This window comes from Cupressus sempervirens, chromosome 3 (genome assembly GCF_028749045.1).
Source record: "Cupressus sempervirens isolate cs-2001-9-10 chromosome 3, ASM2874904v1, whole genome shotgun sequence".
Taxonomy (NCBI): Eukaryota; Viridiplantae; Streptophyta; class Pinopsida; order Cupressales; family Cupressaceae; genus Cupressus; species Cupressus sempervirens.
This window is the reverse complement of record NC_143120.1, coordinates 289,178,044-289,199,273: the sequence shown is the minus strand read 5'-3', so window position 1 is coordinate 289,199,273 and position 21,230 is coordinate 289,178,044.

Genomic DNA, 21,230 nt, shown 5'->3' with positions numbered 1-21,230 from the left:
TGACTCATCTAGAAGGTTGGAGAAGACTCATGCTTAGTTGTCATGCTTATCTTCTAGTTCTTTCTAGACACATTCTAGATGCATCTTAGAGGTCTTTAAATAGAGGCTCTCCTAGTGTGTTTGGTCAAGCTTCAAAGCTTACATGCATTTGAGAAGCTCATATGCTTCTACATGCTCATATGTTTCTACATGCTCCTATGCTTCTTCAAACACTTTTTAATCATGTGGAAATTTCGGTTGGCTTGGATCTTGAAGGAATTGCGAATGTTGGAGAAGGAAGCAATTTTTCTATGGACTCCTGAGGCATGGAAAATTGGCATCAGTGTCCAGGTGCACTCGTGATTTTTGCATATTCTATTTGCACTCTTTCTCTTCCTGTCTTCATCGTGTCTGTTATATGTGTTTGAATATTCTCTATGATTGAATCTGCAATTTTAAAATTGGAATCTAGATATGTATGTTAATTTTAATTGGTTGAGAAGAAAACAATAGAAACCCTAGTTTTCAATTTAAGAAGAAATTAGTCGGGTTTGGGTTCGAATTAGAATCAAATTCAGAAATAGATTTAAAAAGGGTTTTTAGTCAAACCTATTAGAAGAATCATTGGATAAAGTTAGAGATCAAATATTTTTAAAGGAAAAATTCCCAATATATAGCTTGTTATTAAATATTAACAAGCTATTATTATTGAACTATGAATATGAATATTTGTGTACTGGATTATGGTTGACTTTTAACGTACAAATTATAATTAGTTATTAATCAACTGATATTTATTGGGTTGTTGGTATGGTTATGTAATTATTAATTAAATTAATTAATTAGAGTTAATTAAATTTAATTAATAATTAAGATATGTAATAAAGTTTTAATTGATATGCTAATATCGATCCTTCTAGCGAAGATGTGAATTATCTACATCGAAGTTGATAAGTCTTATTCTAATGACTTGAATAATGACTTTAGATATTTTAATGGTTATTAGTGATGATTTAATTATTGTAACGATTAAATTAAGAGACTTAAGATTTAGTAATATTTAATTGAGTTTTAATTAAATGATATAGGGTCATGGATTGTGTACCTATGTTAATTGATTGATTTAATTGATCATTTTAATAAAGTTATAATCTTCTTATTCGAAGATTAATAATTGGCTCTGTTATAATATAATGAATAATGATCATCTGATTATGTTGAAAAGTTGAAGTAACATTAAAGAAGAGTCAATCAATTAGAATATGGATCTTAGTTAAATAAAGAGAACAATTTAATTAAAGGTCAATGATGATCACTTTAATGAGTAAAGTATTTACCCTTAAGTTATTCTTAGAATATTATTTTAAATAATGGAAAGAATAATGCTATCGGGGAAACAAACGGGTTGACATGTAGGTCAAATGGTAAATCTTATATACTCAAAGTATATTTGCAAACATAAACTAAAACCTCCACACTTAATTCAACTATGCAATTTTAGTAAACCAAAACATATGATTGCATTGTGTCTTCTTTATGCTTCTTGTTTTGGGTTGACTAGTGTTGACCAATTATAGGACGTCTACCAAAGGCTCGAGGGTTATGATTGTGTTGGCATGTTGATGTTGATCTCGATCTTTATAAACCCAACCATGGTAATGGGATGACATGCTCTATGAGATGTTTGTATTCACTGTTTGTTGATGCTCATTAGTCTTCATGTGTGAAGCTGAGATGTATGTGTATGAGACACTTGACTTAACCATTTTTGAGTCATCAATCAGTTATCCTTAGATTACTTCCCAGTCGCCATGATGGGACTGAAGTGTTTATTTGATCTTGATGATGTCATGTTGTGACATGTTTTGACTCAACCATTTTGGAGTCTTCGATCAGTATGATTTTGAGATATATTTTGGTTATTGAGAACCAATGGATACTTTTGATTATCAATGATACCTTTAGTTGCCAATAGAGAACTGTTGTGGTCATGATTATCTATGGATGCTTTTCATATGCTCATGGAGATTTGATGCTTTTATTGTGGATATTTAATGCTCTTGTTATGGATTATTCTTTGGTATTTCTTTCCAGTCACTTGTATAGGACTGGGGTGATTTTATGATTCCATAAGCTTAAGGTAGGTTATCTACTTGTAGTGTTGGGAAGTGGCTTGCAATGGGGGTCGGGGCCCTAAGTGGCTGCCAGGGTAACTCATTGTAAGTTGTTTTAATAAGTGATAACATTTACACTAAATGGGGATTAAATGAACCTAAAAAGATAATTGTTTTATTCTCGCCCATGCCTCGAGTGCTAGTATAGACTAGGATGGGAGTAGAGAGAACGCTTGGTTGCGACCTTGCATTCCATAGTATGGCTCGTCTGTATGAGAGGATACTAGTGGCCGCATAAGGATCAAGAGGGACCCGTGGAGTTGTAAGCTAATTGCCAGGGTAACTTCTACATGATATATGTGATGACACTTGCCCGCTTATAGAGTAGGTTTCCTACATGTCATTGTGTGCCTCTGGGAAGTAGATGTCGATTTTTTGATTGGAACCTTTGAGTTAGTATACTTTTAGGATTCCTGGACTTAGAGAGTATTTATGCTATGTGGTTTTGATAACCTATTTGAGATTTGAGATTATCTCCTCAGCACGGTGGGAGTGGACCACTTAGGTTCCACACGGTCGGGTGGTAGTGTTTTTCCATTCTTATCATTTGAGATCCATTTGAGACATCGTGGCTGATGTGTCCTTTATGATGGTGGACATGTATCCTTATATTGATGATTAGCATATGTTAGATGATGTTATTTTATGCTTACATTTGCATGTTAGATTACTTTATGCATATGATGTAGTATGTATAGGTGTGACATTCCTATTATGTTAATACCGATGATCTCTTCGGTAGTTTGGAATGTTATGCACGAAGGGATGGCTAGTATCCACGATGGTCTAATGATGCTATTTACGGTTGGGAGGAACCATGCACTTAGTTATACATGTTTGTGATATATGGTTATCTCCTATGATGATGTATCATGTATGGTTTGTGGTTTCATTTATGTTATTGCATCATGGATTAGAGTTAGTATGATGTAGTTTATTTACATAGATGTATATTCTTTTAAGCTTTCCATACCCTGTGGCATGTACAACGGATGATTGAGCAATCAAAAATGTAATTTAAGAACATTGGATGTATCATTGCTAAGGATGTGATGTTAGATGAATGGTTAATTTAGATGTGATACAACGTTAAGGGATCCTTTAAGAATGTAACCTGTTATGTATGTCATGTTTACTTTCATTTGAATTGTTGCTATTGCTTCCGTTATCATGTGTATGATGTAGATGGTGTTACTTTCATTGTTAAAAAAAAAAATGTTACCAAACTTAGTGAAACTTAGGTTAATTATTTGGATCCCTTGGTGGGGCATTACAATAACTGTAAAAATAGTCTAATCATCCTTCTTGATTTCATTGACTCATCAAACTGAATGTTTAGAAATCTCTTTGTCTCTGGCAGTCATCTAAAAAAAAATCTTTTATTACATTTCTACTTAAAATCTCTTTTGCATATGGTATTATCATTCTATTTAATCTTATTTTCTAATTCTTATCAGTGTGATAGCCTACATTGAAGCATGACAATACTGTTCTCATCTTACTTTTACTCCACTCTCAAACATGAAGGTAAAATAATTTTGATTTTCCATTTGTACTGATTGCATACCAACTAGTGTCCTCCAAAAAACGTAAATTAGTAAATTATATGGATATAAGTTTATTATCTTAGTGATCTAATTAGCTACATAAATGATAGAAGCATGTTTCAATTCTGAGACAGAGTACATAGATATTAAGATATTGTTTTGCCCATGTCCTATTTCTATTCTAATTCTTCATTTTAGAACAAATAATTGATCCTAAAAATCACCTTCAAAGTTATATATCTTAGAGACAACTATAATGAGAGAAATAGGTATAATATCTAGAATAGCATAATATCATTAGGAAAATTTAGTTACATAATTTATGCTAATTTTCTCAATATAGACCTTTATTTTAATTTTAAGTCTTCCCAGATATTTAATTAATTCACAGCTTGAATAATTCACACAAAATAATACGTAGTCAAATCCAAAAATAATACAAATTGTTTTTTATTGGGGGATTGATATTTTTATTTTCAATCTTCAATATTCTATCTTTATGCATGAATATTTCTTAAATGGCTATTACTCTTCTGGCTTCCCAAAATAGAATACATATATTTAAACTCTATAAGTTTAAAGTAGGTGTCAACCATAAACATTGTAGGTTGAACTTCGAAAAAGAAATTATAACCATTTTCAGATTTGAAACTTAGTAATTTATATATGTTCATTTGTATTCCAAGTTTGAACGATTAAGTTTGTGATGAATAAAGTTTTTTTTTCTCTGAGATAACCCTGATAGGTTATTGCTTTCTCCAGCACCAAAAAAAACTCTTTTTACTTCAGCTCTGATACCACTGAAATGACCCTAGCTATAAAGGTCACTAAATCCTAATATTGTACTGTGGTAATTTGCAAACAAGCTTTTAATTACGGAATTGTGACAACCCGTTAATACTCAGTATGCAACTGTTAACAAGTAAGGGTGTAATAACTCTCGAGAACTAATTGTTTAACAAGATACAATAGACAATGATACCCTCAAGTTTTAAGAAAGGATCTAATTACAAGCAAATTCTTTATATATCCAACAACAGTCCAAAATGAATACAGAGCCTGTACTGGATATCTACAATAGCTAATAGTATCAAAAGAAAAACTTTAATTGGCCTTTACCCGTAGTCGTCATTGTACCTTGCTCCAGAATTTAGCAATGGTTGACATTCCTCCCGCTGCGTTGTCAACTCATTCAATCACTTCTACAGATTTCTCGAGACTTTGAATCACATTAAGCTCCAGCTGATGAATTGCTTGGGCATCCTTATAAGCCGGCATCTCCTAGGGATCTTTAAAGTGGGCATCAACTAAGCTAGCACCAAACCCTTCAACTTCCGTGAACTTAATGCCCTTCAAAATGGTGTCCCTGTAATCTGTTCAGTTGGTGCGCAATCCCTCCAATGTTGGTGCCAGCCGAATCCAAGTCGGGTCGAGCTCTGTAAACAGACAAGCAAATCATCCTACCTCTGACTCGCACTCAAATCTTGGTTTGGTGATTACTCTGCCAGGCCTCTTGGGAAAACGTTCGCCGTTCGGTAGGAGATGCCGCTGACTTGCCCAAGTTTAATCAAAATCACTGGGCGATGGTTGATTTAATAAAGACTTCTGAAATCGTTCCCACCTATAGCTCGGTTATGGAAAATGTCTGCCACCTTCTATTTAATGAACCGCGACCTCATCACCTCTGCTCGCGTTGGCCCTTAAATATATTTTGACCAATCTATAACCATTTCTCCGCTACTCCTTCGAACTTGTCCCCGATTAATGCATCTTCAGTAGTCACAATTGATCGTTTGAGTGTGGCAATCGCCCATGTAATGATGCAAATCAAGATGTAGATCACTCCCAGTCTGGTCTGAGAAATTCAAAGAGTTATACTGACACCGGCAAACTCTGCAATATTTACTAATATTCAAACAGTGTCGAAAATGAATGCAAGGAGACGCCTGACTTGTAGATTTTCCAGACACCACAACATAGAACACATGAAGATCACATGGATGTCTACTGAAAATCCTAAGCAATCAAACAATATCTTCAAACAAAATAACACGTCGTTCCCTGATATAGTTATGCAACGATTGTCCCTTGATTAGTCACTGCTCATCATTGCTTCACCATAGATGTTCTTTGCAAAAAATCCTCCAATTCTGCCCCTGAACTGATGATCTGGATCAAATCCTTCAATGAACAAAACTACACATTGGCCTTAAGCCGCAAATAATCGCCCTGATGAAATGACTGTATCGTCACCTCCAATCTGCAATAATTCGGATGATATTTCACACCCTCAAAATTGCGTACCGATTGAGAGTTATCGTTCTCAATGGCCAACTGTGACAATTGCAGAAACCCTAGGTTCCACAATGCACCTGTGATTGAATCACAACCTGAAAATCAAAGAGAGATAATTAACTTCCTTATTCGAATGGAGCCCCAGGGTGCCTATTTATTCTTTTCCCACCATCCTCTCTAGAGACTTCTAGAACCTTTTTGATCTTATCTCATAAGTGACTTTATTAAATATTTTCCAAGTCACTTTATTAAATACAAGGTTATCTTTTAATATTTATTTATTTAATTAAAATAATTAATTAGTCATCCTTGGACAACCAGATTAATTAAATTAATTAAATCGAACTGTCACCAAAACTTAGGGACATGACATTCTCTTCACTAGGAAAATGACTAAAATACATGTAACTTAACTTATGAATGAAGCAATACCAAAGTAGTTGAATTGAAACAATAGCATCCTTTTCTAGGTTATGTTGTGTTTCATCTAATCATAGTACTATTAAAAAGATACAAGCTCACAAAATTCAAAGCCCAAATTGTAAATGCTTTAATGTTAGAGAAACCAAGGCTGTTGCATAGCTAAATTGTTTTAAAATCTGTTTGTATTGTTCCTTATAGTAAGTTGGTATAATTTTTATGGCAATTCTCTAAGTTGGATTGGTATAACTTTTATTCTAATTCTCTAAGTTATTGTACAACATATTCACCCATGTTACACAAATTATTTTCATGAAAGTAATTAAACTATTTTTTTTCCTCTATTGATCAGGTACAATTCATTAATGGTGAATCTAGGTGTAATCTCTACCAACACTCAAATATCTCATCTCTACCAACACTCAGATATCTTCGCATAACTTTTTCTGACTTCTCCTTCATCTTCTCCTATTTTCCAAAACCTCATGGCCAGCTTTGGGTAGGAACTAAGCTGCCCTATAGCCCTTGTTTTTAATAGTCTTGCGTATATGTTCAGTTGCTACTATTGTTTGTGCCACAAACATCTTCAAACCCTAGGAAGCATATGGTGGTTGTGGAAATTTCAAATCTTTACTCTAGTGTGATAGAGGTTTTAATGGCAATATATATTTTGATATTTAATGGGCTTGTCTATTTAAAAAATTATTTTCTAGAGGTGAAGGGTATCTTCGTAATCATTATTGTCACTTTTTATATTTGAATATTTTTATTTTTGTTTCTAGTAGTCTTTATGTCAAATGTGAATTATCTTGTTTCCTTGTGATTGATAAGTGTCCATAAACTTCCATTATTACAATGAAAGGTTGATAATAGATATAATTTTTTAATTTCTAATATAAAATAAAAATAGAGATTAGATAGTCAATGTAGAGTTTTTAATGAAGAAATCAACACATCTTGATCTTGTACCTATTATAATTATATTTAATTTGTTTATTATTTTTTATGTGTTAAAAATAAGGTAGAGTTGTTTTTAAATTTTTGATGTTTTAAAAAGTATAATAGAGTTAAACATCTTTTGTTTTTTGATTAAGCATCTTTTTTTATTTTTCTAGGATTTTGCAACTACTTAAAATTGTTTTAAATATATTTTTTCTTATAAAAAATTGTGCTTATTATGTTGACATTTTTGCAATTGTACATTCTCTTTTTTCTTCTCTTGAACTTATGTTAACTTCATCTTTATCTAATAATTCTAGAAAAGAAAACAACAATTTTTTTTTATAATGTCAAAAAAATTAAACAAGTGTAATGTAAATGTAATTGTTGTTTTATTTTTTGTAGATACAAGATGTATTGTTTCATTGTGACTTACAAGGAAGATTTTGATTATTTTAACTTTTTTTGATTGTACAACTAATATTTTCTCATGGATATTTAATTTGTTATGCTAGATTGGAGTTCATAAATAATTTCTAGATATTTAGGATGTTCAATAATGTAATCTTTTGACTTAGTAGTAATATTATTTTCCTATACAAATATTGTATTCTTCTTGCTTAAAATCTTTTTTTTTATCAAGGAAGGAGTAGGCTAGGCCAAGGTTTTCCTTTGGAACTTAATTTTTTCTTTTTTAGAATTTCCTATCATTTTTTTTATGCACTAAAAAGATAGAAGGAAGAAAAAATTATGAGATCTAGCAAGCACACAATGAATTAAAGATCCTAATTCAAAATTTCTAATTTTCTCAATGTAGCTTTTCTTATGATAGAAAATTTGTTCTCTAAAATAAAAGAACAAATATTTCTTTTCTTAATTTCTATCTATTTTGCAAAGACTAATGAACTTAGAGATAAGAGAGAATTAATTTCCATCTATTTTACAAAGACTATTGAATTTAGAGATAAGAGAGAATTTATAGTTTACATTACCTGGAAAGAGTCTTATTTATTTAAAGAAGTCATTCTTATATTTCTATTGATGTAGTGCCTGCACTAGGTTACATTTTTTCTGTCATTGTCGAGCTCTTTTAGGGCTAGTGTTATGTTGATGGTTAACAACATTGTTTTGAGATTATCAGATATTGTGCTATGGATTTAGTTGATATGTGATGAGATTACTTAGACTCTACATTTCATGTATGCATGATGATTATTTTCAGTGTTTGCAGTTATTAATGATGATTAGTAAGATGGTTTATTATCACATGTGTTTTCTTATGGATACTTACCCCATACTTGCATGTGTACGGTGTGCGTGTTTGTTCTTATGTATGGCGTGTCTGATGTGGTTAAAGAAGGGAGTCGTAGTCACCTGTTAGTCGAGATCTACACAATGCACCACTTCCTACCATTGCTTGTTTAGTTTAGTATATATTGTGCTTGTACATGCATGGTTTTTATGCAGGTTGCAGGTATCGGGTATCGACTTCCCTGAATTGCCAGGATGAGCGTACCCTATCACATTATCTCAATGATAAGAGAGGGGAGATAAATTCTCAAGTCCAAATTCCACCCTTTTAAGCCATTTTTCCTAATTGAAAATTAGGACAAGTATCTGAGTTGAGTACCCTTCGAATACATCAGATGACGTAATTCGTGATATTAACCCTTGGTTTGATTTTGTATTTATTTTGGCTATGATGAGTTTTTTGTATTTTATTTTATGAGTCTTTGATGTATTTTCTATTAATTAAGCCTAATTAAAAGATTTAATTAATGGTTTAATTTAATGGAAAATTAATATGATATTTTAATATTAATTTATTTTAATTAATTGGGAAATTAATTAAATAAAATAATTAAATTTGAAGATAAAAGTTATAAGTTTAAATTTGGAATGTGACAATATTTATTTTAATAATAATATATTTGGAGTTCATTTTTAAATAAATGACTAAATAATAATATTATTAAAGAAAATAAATATTTATCAATTAAGTTTTGGAAATAAATGTAAAAGTGGAAAACATATTAAAATTATTAAAAGATTCTAGATTTCATGTGATTAAAATATAAATATATTAAGATAAGAATAAGTGGAATTATTAAAGTTAGTGCATAAGATTTAATAATAAATAAATTAAATTGAAAAGAGTAAAGTAAATATTATATTAATGATTGTGCATTATTTTAATGTTTGCTCACATAGGAGTTTGCAAATTCTCGAGAGTTGTCATGTAGACAACACAGGAGTTTGCACTCTAAGTATGCACTAGTTGTCTACACTTAGGAGTTAGCATTTTATTTGAGCACACGGTGTCTACAACCTTATGACTCATCTAGAAGGTTGGAGAAGACTCATGCTTGGTTGTCATGCTTATTTTCTAGTTGTTTCTAGAGACATTCTAGATGCATCTTAGAGGCCTTTAAATAGAGGCTCTCCTAGTGTGTTTGGACAAGCTTAAATGGAAGCTTCAAAGCTTACATGCATTTGAGAAGCTCATATGCTTCTATATGCTCATATGTTTCTACATGCTTCTATGCTTCTTCGAGCATTTCTAGTCACTTGGAGGTTTCAGTTGGCTTGGATCTTGGAGGAATTGTGAATGTTGGAGAAGGAAGGGATTTTTTATGGACTTCTGGGGGATGACAAAATTAGCATCAGTGTCTAGGTGCACTCGTGATTTTCTTATAATCTATTTGCACTCTTTCTCTTCCTGTCTTCATCGTGTCTGTTATATGTGTTTGAAACTTCTCTATAATTGAATCTGTAATTTGAAATTGGAATCTAGATATGTATTTATTTGGTTGCAAAAGAAATCAATAGAGAACTCATTAGAAAACCCTAGCTTCAATTTAAGAAAAAAATTATATCTGAATCGGGTTTGGGTTCGAATTTATATTGTGAAATTAGATAGACAAGATTTGAAATTAAAATAGAAATTCTAAGTTGAAAATTTGAATGGTTAGATGTAATCTTTCTATCAAATTATATTTTCAGATGTGTACGGACAAACCTATTAGATGGATGAATGGGTAAATTTAGAGAATAATTACCTTTTAGGAGAAATTCTTAATTCATCACAAACTGCCCTGTTGCCACCCCTTGGATAGACCCAAACTCATTCATTCATAACTTTTTATCGTGATCGAATTTATTCAATCGCTCCAGTCAGAATTAGCGCAACTTGGCCCTCTCCAACATATTTCAATTTTAGCCTGATCCAACAGTTCATTAGGGAGATATGGCCCTCGTACTGGGACTGTTTTATTCAAGGACAGATATTTCTCCATTTCCCATAACCAAGAGTTCTTTATGCTTAAACTTCACAAAAATAATATATAACAAAGCATGGAATAAATTAAAGATATTATTTCAATCTTCCCTTAGTAGAATCTTATTTTTATGCATTAGTTTTATATGATTTATTAACTAATCTAATTTAATTAAGATTAGTTAATAGTAGAAGAAGTATAATTAATCTATTTATCAACAAACGTAGGAGGTATTTAGTTGAGATATTAATATTGGGGATTTATTATAATTTTTTATTAGTAAAGTAATAATTTGAACATTGATGAAATGATACATAGTTGACCCTTAATGAACGAAACTATTATCAGTTGATAATCATGTAGTTATTGACATAGCTACTAGTTAATTTAATCGTAGAATTAATTAGATTTAATTGATAATAGAGTTTTAATTGTTTTATCAAGATAATAAGATTTCCAATATAGCTTGTTATTAAATATTAACAAGTTATTATTATTGAACTATGAATATGAACATTTGTGTACTAGATTATAGTTGACTTTTAACTTACAAAATTATAGTTAGTTATTAGTCAACTGATATTAATTGGAACGTTGCCATGGATATGTAATTATTAATTAAATTAATTAGAGTTAATTATATTTAATTAATAATTAAGTTATGTAATAAAGTTTTAATTGATATGCTAATATCGAATCCTCTAGCAAAGTTGTGAAGTATGTACATCGGAGTTGACAAGTCGTACTCTCATGACTTGAATAATGACCTTAGATATTTTAATAGTGAGACTTAGTAATATTTAATTGAGAACTATTAGAATGTTAATAGGTCATGGATGGTGTACCTATGTTAATTGATTGATTAAATTGATCATTTTAATAAAGTTATAATCTTCTTATTCGAAGACTAGTAATTGGCTCTCTTATAATTTAGATGAATAATGATCCTTGATTTATGTTAAAAGTTGAAGTAACATTAAGAAGAGTCATTCAATTTGTAACATTGATCTTAGCAAAATAAAGTGAATGATTTTATTAAGTGTCAAATGATTTAATATTCATCCTTCAGTTATTCTTAGAATATTATTTTTAATTAATGGAAGGATAATGCTATCGGGGGAACAAACGGGTTGACTTGTAGGTCAAATGATTAAACTTAGACACTTGAAGTATACTTGAAACGAAAATTGAAGCTCTACACTTAATTCAACTATGTGATTTTAGTAAACCAAAACATGTGTTTGCATTGTGTTTTCTCTATGCTTCTTGTTTTGGGTTTTTGGGTTGACTAGTGTTGACCAGTCTTAGGTTGTTACCAGAGGCTCGGGGGTTATGAGATGTGATGGCATGTTGATCTTATTTGGTCTCGATCTTTATAAACCCAACCATGGTAATGTGATCGTATGCTCTATGAGATGTTTGTATTTACTGATTGTTATTGTTCATCAGTCTTCATGTGTGAAGCTGAGATGTATGTGAGACACTTGAGCTAATCATTTTTGAGTCATCGATCAGTTATCCCTGGATTACTTTCTAGTCACCATGATGGGACTGAAATGTTGATTTATTTATTGATGATGTCATGTTATGACATGTTTGACTCAACCATTTTAGAGTCTTTGATCAGTATGATTTTGAGATATATTTTAGTTATTGAGAACCAATGGATACTTATGATTATCAGTGATGCCTTCAATGGCCAATAGAGAACTGTTGTGGTCATGATTTTCTATGGATGCTTTTTGGATGCTCATGGAGATTTGATGCTTTTATTATGGATATTTGATGATTCTTATTGTGGATTATCTTTTGGTATTTCTTTCCAGTCACTTGTATAGGACTAGGGTGGTTTTATGATTCCATGAGCTTAGGGTAGGTTACCTACTTGTAGTGTCGGGAAGTAGCTTGCAATGGGGGTCGAGGCCCTAAGTGGCTGCCAGGGTAACTCATTGTAAGTTTTGTTAATAAGTGATAATATTTACATACTAAATGGGGATTAAATGAACCTAAAAAGATAATTTTTTTGGTTCTCACCCATGCCTCGAGTGCTTGTATAGACTAGGATGGGAGTAGAGAGAACGCATGGTTGCGACCTTGCATTCCATAGTATGCCTCGTCAGTATGAGAGGATACTAGTGGCCGCATGAGATCAGTATGGACCCGTGGAATTTAGCTAACTGCCAGGGTAACTTGTACGTGATAAATGCGATGACACTTCCCACTTGCAGAGTACGTTTCCTACATGTCATTGTGTGCCTCTGGGAATTAGATGTCAGTTTTGTGTGATGGAACCTTTGAGTTAGTATGCTTTTAGGATTCTTAGACTTAGAGAGTACTTTTGATATGTGATTTGATAGCCTGTTTGGGACTTGAGATTATCTCCTCAGCACGGTGGGAGTGGACCACTTAGGTACCACGCGGTCGGGTGGTAGTGTTTTTCCACTCTTATCATTTGAGATCCGTCCGAGACACCGTGGCTGGAGTATTCTTGGTTGGTATTTATCTTCATTCTGTTCTTGGATCATTATGATAGATGATATACCCTATGATGGATGTATTTTCTGGTATGTTTCTTATATTGATGATTGCATATGTTAGATGAAGTTATCTTATGCTTTACTTTGCATGTTAGATTACTTTCTGCATATGATGTAGTATGATTTAAGCGTGACATTCCTACTATGTTAATATCGATGATCTCTTCGGTGCTTTGGGATGTTATGCACGGAGGGATGGCTAAGATCCATGATGGTCTAATGATGCTATTTATGGTTGGGAGGAACCGTGCACTTAGTTATTTATGTTTGTGATATATGGTTATCTTTTATGATGGATGTTTATATCTTTTGTGATGATGTATCATGTATGATATGTGGTTTCATTTATGTTATTGAATCATGGATGAATATTGGATGATGATGTACTTTATTTACACGGATGTATATTCTTTTAAGCCTTTCATACCTTGTGACATGTACAGTGGATGATTGAGCAATCTAAAATGTAATTACAAAAAAGGACACTTGTAATATTGTTTAAGAACATTGGATGTAACATTGCTAAGGATCTGATGTTAGATGAATAGTTAATTTAGATGTGATACAACGTTAAGGGATCTTTAAAGAATGTAACTATTATGTATGTTATGTTTACTTTCATTTGAATTGTTGCTATTGCTTCCATTACTATGTATAAGTTGTGAATGGTTTATATTTCATGATTTTAAAAAAAAAATTTGTTTGGCAAACTTAGTGAAATTGTAGGTTAATTCTTTGGATCCCTTGGTGGGGCATTATAATTGAGATTATTTTAAAGAAGTCATTCTTATATTTCTATTGGGATTATTTTGAATAATGAATAATGAATAATGAAAAATGAGTAACACAAAAGTAAATTCAAAAGGAAAATGTATTATAAATAACCACATATGTAGCACAAAGATTTCAAAGATAAATGTCAAATTAGTGATTATTTTTTAAATTAATTTAACATGGTTTCATTTTGAAAGTCATTCCTAGTAATTGGGCTCTCTCTAAGAAGATGATCTAATTAATGAATTTAGTAAGCTTTGTCTTACACAATTATTTTTTGGAGAAATATAAAGGTTGTTTTCTACAATCTAGTCCAACAAAACTCCACACAAATCTTACATTTGCTTTCATTTACAACATGAAGCACAAGCATGTTTTAAGCACAGACATGTTTTGGGAAAAAGCATTTGCCTTTCTCACATGAAAATTTAATATATAATTGAAATCCTTGTGTCCCTAAGTTTGTGCTACTAGTAAAGCTTCTTTCATTTTCAATATAGATGATAATTGTTGTCTTCCTTAGAGATTGAATAAAAGTGAGATCTACAGGTCTCTCATTTTCACTTTGAGAGGCTGAATAAAAATGAGATCTATGGGTTTTTCATTTTTAATTTTCCATCTTAGTTTCCATAAATTTAATCTAATTCATCCAAACATACATCTTTGTTCTACCCCACCATAGGCAAGGACTTGAGCTACACACAACCCTTGTTTCAAAAGAAACATCCATCATATCATAGATGACAAACCAATGTGTCTACAAGATGCCACCATAACAAATGGTCAATTTCACAACAACTTGAACACTACCTTGTCAAAAGAGTTAGCTCCATGTGTGATCATGCCATGAACACAACATAATTTGATATATAATTTAACATTTAAACTAGCATAAAATAATGTGAATAAAGAATAAATAATAAAATCTATTACTCCCCTAAGGCAATTAAGAAAATATGGAGATGGGTCATATATACAATTATGCAATACATCACTTTGGATGAGAGATATACATGAGTCTACAACTATCATTTTGTGTTACTCAACCATTTCCATCATTAAGTCATGGAATCTTTTCCTTTTTTCCTATTGTGCTCTATGAATACTAGCATTAAAGAGGTTAAGGTTAGTCCATGAGGTAAACATGCCCTTCATGAAGGCCTTACGGTTCTAATGTATGAACACTTTAAAATATCATTTGTTGAGCATAACATTCTTGAGGTTTCATATTTCAAAGAGGATTTCCCTAAAGATGATTGTAGAGGAATGTGGTTCTTATATAAAAGTGGGAGTGGAGCATGTTTCTAGGGAAAGCCCTTCAAAAAAGGGAAAGCCCCCCTCAGGTCTGGGTCCACTAGAAAAGTGACTAACAAGTGGCCTACCCTTAGTCCCAAAAAACATGTCATTATGGAGGAAGGGAAGTGGTAAGAGGAAGGTGGTGAAGATGAGGAGGGTATGGATATTGAGGTTGAGTTTAAGCCTAAGGATTCCTAGCCAAAGGAAAATTATGGTTGAGGAGATACCTTTACATCTTATGAATATTGAGATGCCAAACATTTGTGGGGAGACCTCTAAGGAAGGGGATGCTATTACTAAGTTGGATGATTATAGTAAAGACACTACCATAAATATACTTTAGTCTGCCAAGCATAAGACTCTAGGTTTCTAGAGTATAATCAAATAGGTCTCTCATGAAGTCAAGAAGATTAAGTTTAAACAACGTGCATTTACTAGCAAGCCAGAGTTTTTAGAAACCCTTTGTATTAGCACAAACACTACCTTCTCTGATGGACCAAAAGACCCGACTAAGGCAATCAACGATGTTAAATCTATGACTAATGCCTACATTACCAGATTTGGGTTGAATGATAAAAGGATTCATGAAATGGATGGAGAGTGTCTAGCCTAGAGTTGGATCTTAAAAATATTGGTGAACATAGTTATAAGATATTGAAGGCCTCAACTGAACACCTTAAGATTCTAGTTGGAAAACTTGAACAAATGCACCGGGATAAGGCCATTGATGAAGTTGATGGTGAGGACACCGATCTAGAAGATGTTGAGGGATCTGGAAAAGACACCCATGCAAACACTGGAATGAAGGTTCTCAAGCTCAATAAGGGCATCAAGGAGCTCAAAGGTGTTGTAGCTAGTATGGACAAGTTGGGGCTCGAAGCCACTGAGCTTCTAAAAAAACTTTGTAGCTTTTTGTTTGTTGTCCCTTAGCTTGGTTGTCTACTAGCTCTCTGGTGGCTTTTTCTATGTGCTACTTTCTTGTCTCTCTGTGCAACTATCCTTTCTCTTGGTGTCTTTCATTCATTGTCATGTTTGTGTTGAACTAAATACTTTACATATAGTTACATTATAAAATATTTTAGATCCCTTCAAAATCTATTTTCATTTAATCAAAAACATAAATAATAAAACTTCTTTGAACTTTTTACTTTTTATTTTTTTATCTATATCCCTTTTTACTTTTTTATGACCTCTTCTCTATTAATATAGAGAAAAAAAACATATAAATTTTTTTATTGTGTATGTCATTTAAAATCAAAATTAAAAGATTATTAATAAATAAAATTTCAAACATTAGATTTCTATTTTCACCTTTAGAATTATAGTGAGTCTGGGTATTGTCTTCTCCATGTTCCTTTATGAGACTCCCACTTGACACGTAACTTTATTATTATTCTAATAGAAAGGATGCATAAGAATACATTACTAATTGGATATGAATAGGTTAAGGTAAGATTGAGGTAAGAGAAAAAGTATGCAACAATAGCCCCATCTTATAAAGCTTAGCTTAGCATACATTTTAATATGATTTCAAAAATTAATTTCTACAATGTTTTCTCAAATGGATGCTTTATAGGTTGTGTAAAGTATTACATTTAGTTCAACACCATTACCATAGGGGAAGAGACTCAGTAGTTGCTCAAGTTAACTTCACACACCTAGAACTCCTAATTTGTATGTCAAAATTAGTCAAATTTTAAAGTGAATCTCAATAGGTGACCGAAGAGCTTAAAGCTAACCTTTCAGTTTTTCTACATTTACGAAACTCTCTTTAGAACTCATAGAGTGTGAGGTGGTCTAAAAGTGTCATTTTAGAACATTCGTTCAAAACCCATTATGTTCATCCCCAATAGACGCTCTCCAATTTTGTTTTACACAAATGGACCAATCAACAACCAAGAAAGCTAAGAACATGATCAACTATTAGTACATGAGTGATTGGCTATCAATACATGTGCTATCATTTCTTGGGGTTTTTGTAAAGCAGTAATGGAGGGATCTATACATTAGGGGAAACAAGCCAGTTGTCACCCACATACACCATGACACCATATTAACATTTAGCTTTACCCCCCAATCGCTGCCCAAAAAAACTTTGGTAGCTGTACACAAACATGCCAAAACAAATCACCATGAACACCAATTGTCATTTGTTTTATTTTTTTCATTTTTTAGTTTTCTTGATTGTTGATTGGTCCATTTGTCCAAAAAGTACTATACTGACTATTGGGAGGTCTTAGTGGCAAGTATTGGGCGAACATTGTAAAATGACACTTTTAGACCACTTCACACTCTACGAGTTCTACAAAGAGCTCCGCAAATGTAGGAAAGCTGAAAGGTTAGCTTTAGGCTCTTCATTCACCTACGAAGATTCATCAAAAAAATCGGTAAATGGATTAGGAACTGTAGGTGCACGACGTTAGCCTAAGCAACTACTGGATTGTTCCCACTATAATGAAAATATACAGAAATAAAACTCTTTGATCAAATAAACATTTAAGCTATACATTATTTTATGTTAATTAAAATAGTGTTAAAATGAATAATCATTTAATTTCTCTAATAATTAAAAATTATTTCTATATTTATTAAAAAAATAATGAAAAATACGAATAGTGAAAAATTCCTTTAAATAGATTTTGAGAATCCTTAATTCTTCTTGAACCTCTACTAAAATAGAGTTAAAATGGGAGGCCATTCACGAGTTCCATTTAGGAAATGACTTTGACAACCTTAATTATAATATATAACATAATTAAAATTCTATTAAAATTAATTTCATTAATTTTGGTGTAGAACAAATGAGTCAAATATATATTTTGTAAAAAGCTTCAACATATCAATTCTATAGATCCCAGACACATCAACTGTTTACAGGGCGACACTCCATCCAGACAACCAGTAAATTGACCCCAAAATACAGCGTTATTGAAACTCTGCCATTAAACAGAGCAGAGAAAACTAGAAGTGCAAATATGTATCACAAATTAATGCCTAAAAATGAAACACAAAATAGTTATTTAGTATCAAGATGCCTAAATTAACAAATATTACAGAGAACTGTTTTAAGCTTTGGCATCTGATTCACTCCAGAAGAAACAAAAAGCAAACCTAAATCCAGATGAAAACAACTTACAAATGTGCACCATGGAATTCTTTCATCTCCATTAATACTGTCAGATCAAAACACTTTTAGAGGGCTTCCATAAACCTCAGTTCGGAGAAGTAATAGCAGCGCCTTCCTCGGTCAAGATATCAAAGGGCGAGAAGAAATCAGAGAAAATGTCGACGCAGACTTCGAGATAAAAGCTGGCAATCATCTCCCTGTAAACAGGCAACGTCACCAGTCGATGACATCTCAGCAATTCCTCCACGTCTGTGAGAATTCTCGTATTTCTCTCTTCCACAAGCATTTTTTTCAAATTTTCTCGAAACTGACTGCACGCCTCTTCCACACAAACCGTACGCAGATTCTCCATTTTCTCAGCGCTTTCCAGTTCAATTGCAAATATCGACTCTTCAACATCAGATGCAATATTACTATTGATCTCTTCCATTTCTTTACACAAAATTCTGATCTCGGGAAGTCCGGCGAATTGTAGAAAACAAGAACGAATCTTTAAAAATGGGGCAGAATTCTAGAAAAGAAAAACAAATTTAAAGAATTCCGGCCAAATTCCTGAAAACAAGAGCAAATTCTAAGAATCCTAGCCAAATTCTAGAAAACAAGAACAAATAAATTTTAAGAAACCCGGCCAAAACCAGAAAACAAGAAGAACAAATTGTACGAAACCCGGCCTATTTCCAGAAAATAAGAAAAGCAAATTTTGAGAAACCCGGCCGAATTATAGAAAACCAGAACAAATTGTGAGAATTCCAGCCGAATTCCAGAAAAGAAGAAGAACAAATTGAAGAAATCCGGTAGAATTACAGAAAACAAGAAGGATTTCTTAAGAGAAATTTGGAAGATACCAGAAAATAAGGGCATGAAGACGATGAGATGATCGATCTTTTTCGCATTCTTTATTGAAATCTACCGACGGGTCTCGTACGCCAGTAAAGCAGTCGACATTTGATTTTTTCCTAATCAAAACCTCTCTTTTTTCTACCATTTCTTCGAATCTGCTCTGTTTTCCGACGTCAGAACAGACGGCTTCCTTTGCTTTTAAAAAAGAGAGAGACGTTTGTTTTGTACTTTGCAATACGCGAGGAGACTGGCAAACTATTGAAAGGTTCAGCGGTGGGTCCCACAAACCCACCACCAGGAAGACTGGGACCCAGATATACCTCTTTGACAAAAGAGGAATATTTTGCAAGGTATTATTAATTATTAATCAAATTTCTGATATAGATCGCCTTAAATTCTTTAGTGGGAATAATGGGATTATCAAATTGGAATGATTATTGTTAGTACTATATTGAGTAGGTTAACTTAATAGTATGCATTTTAATTAGGAGTTGATTTTTGGTTGAATTATTAGGAGGAGAATAAGTCTATGGAATCATTTATCTATGGATTTGGTCTAAGAGGATTTAAATCTTAGAAAATCATATAATTAAAAATGTGTATTGAATTTTAAAAAATATAATTGCAATTTTAAAATTAGTTAAACATATAATTCTTTATCAAAATATTAAGAAAATAAAATGTACTAATTGGTATGCTTATGTTTATAAAAATGGAGGTTGTAGATTTAAATTTGACCATAACAAATATTTTTAAAAATAATTTATATTAAGATTTATCATTTATTTTTATATTTTGTTCAAAATTAAACATATACTTAGTTCTCCTATCTTTAATATGGTTTTTTGGATTTAATGATTATTAGGTAGCTATTAGATTATTTGGTTAAGAAAAGAAGGTTAAGTGTATCTTATCAAATTTGTGTCATAAAGCAAGAGATGTACACCAACATAAAATTTTTGAGTTCTATTGTAAAATTCATCTAACAATGTTTATCAAATGGACTAAACATATAACATTGTGTCTATGCGGAGAAACTCTTTAGGAAAAAAAAAAAAGAAGAGACAAAATTCTTGTATTAACATTAATAAGTGAACAACACTATAAACTCATATTTAGTATGTAATTTGACCATATAACCCGTGCAAAGTAAAAATTGAACAAAGTTGATGGTACTTCACTCCAATCCTCATATTTATAGAAAAACAATACAACAACTTATAGAGTGCAAAACTAAAAACCCCATGCCACCCACTTTAGAATCATCAATTTTCAACTTATAATGGCCTCTTGAAGATGTTCTAATGACAATAAGGCATCTTTCAAGCATGGGTGCCTAGGGACCAATATAGAAAATATTTTATCGTATACATTGTCACATTTATCATAGAATTTTATGAAAGGTGGCATAGGCAATTTTCTTGCAACTTATGATTGGTTTCTTGACATCCCAAATTAACAAATCCCAAATTTGACACTTGGAAATACCAACTTTACCATTTGACCATTATTGTGATGCATATCCAATGAATGTAACTCACTTATTATCTTACATTCCTCATAGGTGAATTACAAACTATATTAGGAATAATAAAGTAGATGGGTTTACAAGATTGGTGGTAAAGAACCTAACAATTTTGAATGGTGAGATGTGTACCTTGATGTTTTTATTTTATTATTTTTTGTGTTTATTTTAAGGTAATTTTTGAATTTTGTCTAATGAAAAATCATAATTTTTTTCTATAAAGCCTAGACCATTTATTGAATATGATTAGCAATATTTTAAAATCTAATCATGGATATTTGGCTTATATGTTGATTGTCTACATTGGTTTCCTTAGATCTATTATCCTACAACTACATATGAGCATACACCAATCAAATTGTTCCCATGTATCTACTAGTTCTTTTGGGTTGATTAATTATTTAAGTTGTATACAGTGTAGAGGAAGATTGACATACTAAGAGACAAAAATTACATACGACTCTCTTCATCAAAACAAATTATTTTCACTCACATCTAT